The 8,236-nt window shown below is 47.2% G+C and overlaps 1 long non-coding RNA gene across 1 annotated transcript in view; it reads left to right on the forward strand.

Moving 5' to 3' along the window:
- Positions 1-4,418, forward strand: part of LOC141156601 (uncharacterized) — a 90,901-nt gene extending 86,483 nt beyond the window's left edge. Inside the window, exons 2-3 of the long non-coding RNA XR_012247691.1 lie at positions 870-1,130; positions 1,236-4,418. This is a non-coding gene — a long non-coding RNA (uncharacterized lncRNA). The remainder of the gene's footprint in view (positions 1-869; positions 1,131-1,235) is intronic.
- Positions 4,419-8,236: the final 3,818 nt, after the last annotated feature.

The raw sequence follows: 8,236 nt of genomic DNA on the forward strand, positions 1-8,236 counted from the left end.
GTGATCGCACATCCGTCAGTCAGTGATCGCGTTCTTTAAGTCAGTGATCGCGCGTCCGTCAGTCAGTGATCACGCGTCCGTCAGTCAGTGATCGCACGTCCTGCAGTCAGTAATCACGCGTCCGGCAATCAGTGGTCGCATGTCCGGCAGTCAGTGGTCGCATGTCCGGCCATCAGTGATCGCACGTCCGTCAGTCAGTGATCTCGCGTCCGGCAGTCAGTGATCGCGCAACCGGCAGTCAGTGATCGCACGTCCGGCAGTCAGTGATCGCACGTCCGGCAGTCAGTGATCGCACGTCCGGCAGTCAGTGGTCGCATGTCCGGCAGTCAGTGATTGCACGTCCAGCAGTCAGTGATCGCACGTCTGGCAGTCGGTGATCGCACGTCCGGCATTCAGTGATCGCGCGTCCGTCAGTCAGTGATCGCACATCCGTCAGTCAGTGATCGCGTTCTTTAAGTAAGTGATCTCGCGTCCGTCAGTCAGTGATCGCACGTCCGGCAGTCAGTGATCGCGCGTCCGGCTGTCAGTGATCGCGCGTCCGGCAGTCAGTGATTGCGCGTCCGGCAGTCAGTGATCGCTCTGTGAGTTTATCACGGGGATGTTCATAGATTTACAAGTCTTTGTGTGAAGTCACTTTGTGTCTGATGGTGACGGGATGTGAAACGCGTCTCCGCTTCTGATGAATGTTGGCGTGTTCTGTGCTCCATATAATTTGATTTGATTGACAATCACTGGGAGAAATGAAATGTGTGGTTTTATTGTCTTCCACAAACGAGGACCTGTCAGATTAAGAAAACCAAAGAGGAATGATCACAACAGATCTCATTGCTCCACGTGTCTTCTCTATTAAAAATCTTTCTTTCTTCCAGGCCCTCGCCCACATAACGTGATACTGCGCGGAGTCCGTGCTCTTACAGTAACTCAGGAACTAGAAAACTAAAATGCGACGACATTGGGATCATTGAAAAGCACAGAAGTACCACACCCTGCCACCACCATTCAGCTCATCCTCAGAGGCTGGAGATCTGCAATATCCTGGTCACTAAAAATGTCTACATCCCACTAGACATAGAACAGTGGAGTTCTGCAAAACACCCGCCACCAAAGAAATAGCGCCCCCGTCATTCCAGGTGACTGTTTAGAATAAGCGTTGATATGTGTACATGGGGAATATCACTATTCCTGGTCATTATGCGACTTGTATCTTACACTTTTCATATGTTTCCTCTCTACAGGATCTCTCTATAGTTTGCAGTTGTCTCTGAGCTTGTGCGCTAAGACCAGCTGCTATAACGTCACAGCACACAGACATGAGGGATATCTGCTGTCCTGTCTCTATGTAGCACGTTTATAAGCAGCAGCTGTACTAAGCAGTGTAGCTGTGAATCCAGCTGTGGGGTAAGATTAAGCATTTATTAAAAAGCAACAGCATTATTCATGGTATTATACAGCAGAACTGAGCGGTATATTTGTGAATCCAGCACTGAGGTGAGATAAAACACTTGCTAAAAAGCAACGGCAGCATGGAGGACATTATACAGCAGAACTCAGTGGTATAGTTGTGAATCCAGCACTGAGGTGAGATAAAACACTTGCTAAAAAGCAACGGCAGCATGGAGGACATTATACAGCAGAACTCAGTGGTATAGTTGTGAATCCAGCACTGAGGTGAGATAAAACACTTGCTAAAAAGCAACGGCAGCATGGAGGACATTATACAGCAGAACTCAGTGGTATAGTTGTGAATCCAGCACTGAGGTGAGATAAAACACTTGCTAAAAAGCAACGGCAGCATGGAGGACATTATACAGCAGAACTCAGTGGTATAGTTGTGAATCCAGCACTGAGGTGAGATAAAACACTTGCTAAAAAGCAACGGCAGCATGGAGGACATTATACAGCAGAACTGAGCGGTATAGTTGTGAATCCAGCACTGAGGTGAGATAAAACAATTACTAAAAAGCAATGGAGGACATTACTGTACACAGCAGAAAAGAGCATTTCAGCTGTGAATCCATATATGGAGCAGGATAAAACACCTTACTAGAAAGCAGCAACTTGGTGGACATAATACAACAGTACTGAGCAGTGTAGCCATGAACCCAGCTTTGGAATGAGTAAAACACTTACAAGAAAGCAGCATTATACAGCAGTACTGAGACGTGTACCTCTGAATCCAGCTCTAAAAAAATCTCTCACTAGTGACAGCGGCGAGTCTCTCTACCTCTTTCACCTCCTTCCTCCATAAATTTTAATAAGCAGCTGTAATCTGATTCCTCAGTGATCTCGCAGTCCGTTTTTGTCTTCAGCAGGATGGATTTTTGTAGGGTTTCAGAGTGAATGATGAGAGCAGGAGGCAGGAGAGGAGAACTGATTAATTAGTGAAGGGGTATTGCTTTGATGAGATATATTACAAACTTTCTTCTACTCCCTTTGACTATTGATTTATGCAGTTTGCTGATGTCAGTGACTAGTTGGGGTCTTTATATACAGGACATGAGTATCGCGGCCCACCACATGCCACCAGCTATGTACTAGTAATTGGACACGTAGGATCCCTGTAATATCCTGAATCTTTCCAGTTCTTGCACGAAGATATCACAGCAATCTAAGAGAGTAATTAATGGGAGTCTAATGAGTCACTTTCTCTAGGAAGGGATACAATGTCTATAAGGTTCTCAAAGATGCTCAGTGTGAACTGTGTCCTCGCTCTTTGCTCCATCAGGGATGTGATAGAAAGTCCCAGAGACGGTGACGTCACCGGCCACATTTAGTGTGAGGAGAGCGGAGGTGACAGGAGACATCGCTTTCTTTTGATCAGTTGCAAATAATTGAAATGTAACAACAAATAAATGAAACACCTTGAGATAGACAATGGGACTGCTGAGGCGGTGCGGCACTGAGTATAGAGTCATAATTCTGCAATTGCCCAAGTCTGGAGATTAACGCTTTATTAACAGCCAATCTGCCATATTGCCATGACTCACGCTCCCCGAATCTCAGCACCATGTTTAGGACAATAACATGTAAGCATATTGCCCCTCAGGGTCTTCCATGTTTGCCCCCCCAGGGTTACATTTCTTGCATCTTTTCCTGCTTTCTTAAGCTCTCATCTATAGAAGTTCTGAAACGATGATCCATCGCCCTACACATTACCTGCAGCTCTCAGAATGCAAATGAGGAAAGTTCAAAGCTGCGAAACGCGTTTCATAAAGACGTTACATAAGTGGAAAAGCCTCGGCGTCCTAACACCGCTCAACACAGAGGAGCTTAAAGTTCACATAAAGGTAACGCCATTGTGCTCCGTCCTCAGTCACATCATCAGCCCCCAGTGTTCTACAACATCGGCGAAAGCTGCCATCTTATCCTCTATAAGCCGGGTGTCGAGCTCATGAGTTGTGCGCCATGGATGTATCGGAGTTATGGATGTGCAGTGAGTGGCGGGAATGCGAGGATGCTTGTAATCTAAATATTTACTTTTTCACACTGATACATTGTATTATCCTCAGTGCTGGATCAGAGGTGGAGGAGCAGGAGATAGGGTGCGGGGTTCACAAGGTAGGGGTGCATGGGGTGAATGGGGCAGGGGAGCACGAAACAAGGGTGCACAAGGCAGAGGTGCATGAGCCAGGGGTGCACAAGTCAGGGGAGCACGAAGCAGGAGAGCACAAGCCAGGAGTTCTCTAGCCAAGAGTGCACAGGGCAGGGGTGCACAGGGCAGAGGTGCACAAGGCAGGGGTTCACAGGGCAGGGGTATACAAGGCAGAGGTGCATGAGCCAGGGGTGCACAAGTCAGGGGAGCACGAAGCAGGAGAGCACAAGCCAGGAGTTCTCTAGCCAAGAGTGCACAGGGCAGGGGTGCACAGGGCAGAGGTGCACAAGGCAGGGGTTCACAGGGCAGGGGTATACAAGGCAGAGGTGCACATGGCAGGGGTGCACATGGCAGGGGTGCACAGGGCAGGGGTGCACAGGGCAGGGGTGCACAAGTAGGGGTGTACAAGGCAGGGGTGCACAGGGCATGGGTGCACAAGGCAGGAGGGGTGCACAAGGCAGGGTTGCACGAGGCAGGGGTGCACAAGGTAGGTGAGCACGAGGCATGGGTGCACAAGGTAGGTGAGCACGAGGCATGGGTGCACAAGGCACAGATGCATGAGGCATGGGTTTACAAGGCAGGGGTGCATGAGGTAGGGGGTCACAAGGCAGGGGTGCAGGAGGCAAGGAGGATAAGGTGGGTGTGCACGAGGTATGGGTGCAGGAGGCGGGGGTGCACGAGGCAGGAGTGCACAAGGCTACGGGGCATGAGGCAGGGGTGCAGAAGGCAATAGTGTATGTGGTAGGGGTTCATAGGGCAGGGGTGCAGGAGGCATGGGTACATGTGGCAGCGAGGAGGCAGGTGGCACAAGGCGGGGGAGTAGGAAGCATGGGGTATGAAGCGGGGTGCACAAAGAACGGAGCACAAGGCAGGGGTAGGAGGTTGAGATGCAGGAGGCGGGGGGCACAAGGTGGGGGGAGCACAAGACAAGGGTGGGCACGATACAGGGGTGCAGGAGGCCGGGGTTATCTTCTGTGAAAGCTTGAGCCATGCTGCCCCCCGGCTCAGCCCCTGGATTGGACACAGTGACACAATATATCGGTTTTGATGGGGGCATTAAAAAAAAGATATCCATAGGCTCATGGAGTTAAAAAATAAGCTTTCTAATTTGGAGCCTGTCAGTAACTCTTCCCCTGTGCATGCAGAGTTTGAGCAGGATATGATGGAAGATGCCTATCATGGCGCCATTACCTTGGTGCCAAAACTCAGCTATTATTGTTATGAAAATCAGGCTCACAAGTGCATTGCTGGTCGTAGCAGTGCTGTTGTAGTGAACGGCTCCTCCACACTGGAGAGCAGAGGTGACGTTACACCGCAGAGTCTCTGACTCTGCTATCAACCAGGAAGCAGAGGGCGGCGCTGGCGAGAAGCACAGAGGAACCATAAACTGCAAGTGCACTGATATGCCTACTGGTGCACTTGCAGGCTTAATTTGCATATGTAAAAGCTAAATTTCAGCACAATGGCGCAGCGGATGGAGCCATAATGGGCATCTCACTCCTTTACAGTATCTTATCCTCCATTACCTCTATTTGCACAGAGGTGATGTTACTGACAGGCTCTTTGTGACCATTTAGGAACCCACTGTCAGAGTTTGAAAGAGTGGACATAACATAGAGGAAAACATATAACGTTTCTTGGGAACGGGGGCCCTAATTAGTCCTTTATTGTTTGCCATTGACTTTCGCTGGAGTTGCTTGTTGCAGATATTGCAGCACCTTTAGGCTACAATCATGACGCGCGTCAGTAGGTGTCAGACTCTGGCTTTCTCTTACCTGCGCCAATGTGAACAAGGCTCTGCCTATGGCACTAAAAAATGGCATTTAGAACGAGGCATCTTGGGAAATATCAACCCCAAGAAAGGCGGCATTTCTTCATTTCTGCCGCACAATTCCCAAGTCTGATCTTCTAAATATGGATCCTGTTTATATTCATTCCTGGAGCGTAACTGCGATCTGCTCCTGTTATTCTTCACTTGTCTGGTAATTTCCATTCGTTAAGACTTCTCTGCACAAAGCGACTGCTAATTAGCGATATCATTCTGTTCGGTTTACACCTAATGAGCGGAATGAGAAACTCCTTCAAATATTTATGTGTGATCAATTTCGCAGACGAGAAGCCGTCATCTGGCAGCGGCGTGAGCGGGACTGGCCGGCGGCTCTCCTGACCGTGCATATAAATATATGCTGCTGTCACGCTCGGGTGGGTAGAGCTGCCGGCCAGTCCGAGCACTGCACTGCGATCCTCGTCCGAGTTATACGGCCGTCCGACTGCGTCCTCAGGCTGATTTAGAAAGTTGCAAACATTCGCCAAGAAGATTAATTACATTTTATTTATAGGACAACTAGATTTTCTAACCCATTATCTACCAATGTCCTTTTTTTTGGGACGCCTAATTTTTTGCTTCTAGCAACTAAGATTTTCTAATTAGGTCCAATAAAAACAAAAAATGAAAAATTGCTAGTTTGGCAAGTAATGGGTTTAAAGGAACAAAAAAAAAAAAGAAAACAAACCAAAGCCACCAATGGTCCTTTTTTTAGCTGAAGGTGGATAATAAATAGTAGGGGTTGTCCAGTCACAGCAAAAGTGGGAGATTTCCATTTCCCCCAGCCTAAACCTAAACTTATTCTCCTAGTCTCAGCTCAAAGCAGAGGAGAAGAAGGGGGAGATAAAGAGCGAGAAGGAGAATATAGATACAAATTGATATAAATTTAGTGCAGAATCTGTTGATGTACAAGAAAATGCTTCTAGATATCTTGCCATGTTTACCCCTTTAAATGCCCCCTAATTGGTTAGGGCCTAGATTTAACTCAATGTGGGTAGGGAGGCCTCCATATTGGTTGCATATCACCAGAAATGTCTCAAGAAATGAAGTGACAAGAATAAGAGAATTACATCCTTCACGGATCCTGACCAGGCAGATTGAAACGTGAGACCCTTTCCCTTTGCGTCTGTCACCGTGGAAGGGCTGGTTAAGAAGGTAAAAGCTATGTATTAATGACGGTGCCCCTTACCTGTCATTTACCGCTATGTATTAATGACGCTGCCCCCTACCTGTCATTTACCGCTATGTATTAATGACGCTGCCCCCTACCTGTCATTTACCCTTATTGTCACAGTTGTATTTCCACACCTGTGGGACCTTCTCCACCAGCTTCCCCGGAAAGTCATTTGTCTAAAGGGCGAGCGACGCCGGGAATGAGATCATTTTAAATCACTGATTTGCTTTGACCCAGAGATGAAGCAGTCGGGGATTTAACATTAGACTGCTGTTTACATGTTATTGAGAGGGACGGATGATTTACTGAACGCGTCCATATTTAACGAGATGTTAGATGGCGGCTTTTCCGTGCAGTTAAATTACATCTAAACCTTGGAGAGGCGCTGGGGACTCGCTCTCAGATCCCGCCTGTCATCTGTAATATAACAATGTCACACTCGGCAAATCTGCCTCTTCTTCGCTAAGAGCTTTCAAGGATCTGCACATTGCAATCATTTGTTATTGGCGACATGTAAGAAAAGGAAACAAGTGTCTAAATAGGACAAATGAAAACTCTGCATATGAGCTCTGTGTCTATGTACAGACTGCAAGGAACAGGAGTCGTCTGAAGCTTGCAGTCCTCCCTTACTACAGGACTTGCTCATCAACAATGTATCTGGGAATAGAACAAATTAGTTCTTGCCCAAACAGTCCTTCTGAGCTGCAGAACCAACACTTAAAAAATCCCAGCACACATGTGACATGTCTGTATGAGAAAAGGAAAGAAAGGAGACAAACAAATGCTAGAGAACTGAAAGAAAGAAGTATGGAAGGAAGAAAGAGAACACCCACTGAGCTCAGGACTTGCAGCTGCACAAGCAGAATGGAAGCAGATCTAAGATTTTCAAAAAGCAATGCAGAAATCAGCCAGCGTCAGTGTGGACTTACACATGGCTCTGTGTCTCCCTGCTTGTAGACTACAAGGAACATATGTGTAGCCTGAGGCTTGCAGTTCTCCCACAGTACAGGAATAGCTCTTCAACAATGTATCTGTGAGTAGAACAAGTTAGTTCTTGCACAGACAGTCCTTGTGGAGACTTCTGAGTTGCGGAACCAACACCAAAATCCCAGCATACAGTGACAAGTCTGTATAAGAGAAGGAAAGAAAGGAGGCACACAAATAATACAGAACTGAGAAAAGGAAGGATGGAAGGGAAAAAAGAGAACACCCACTGAGCTCAGGACTTGCAGCTGTACAAGGAGAATGGAAGCAGATCTAAGGCCATGGCCCCACTATCAGTATTCGGTCAGTATTTTTTCTCAGGAGTGGGAGCCAAAACCAGGTGAGGAACAATCAGAGAAAAGGTATAATAGAAACAAGTCACCAATTCTGCATTTCTCACCCACTCCTGGTTTTGGTTCCCTCTCCTGAGAAAAAATACTGACCGAATACTGATAGTGGGGCCGTGGCCTAAGAGTAAAAAAAGCCATGCAGAAATCAGCCTGTGTAAATGGACAATTTATACATATATTCTTAGCGATCCAATACATACAGGTGCATCTCACTAAATTAGAATATCATCAAAAAGTTAATTTGTGGAGCCTACTGAAACAGACTAAGGGACCTTTTTAAACGCTTAGGAAGCCTTTGCAGGTGTTTTTTG

This window comes from Phyllobates terribilis, unplaced genomic scaffold (assembly GCF_046119375.1).
Source record: "Phyllobates terribilis strain yellow unplaced genomic scaffold, ASM4611937v1 Scaffold_8__6_contigs__length_399053987, whole genome shotgun sequence".
In the NCBI taxonomy this organism is placed as follows: Eukaryota; Metazoa; Chordata; class Amphibia; order Anura; family Dendrobatidae; genus Phyllobates; species Phyllobates terribilis.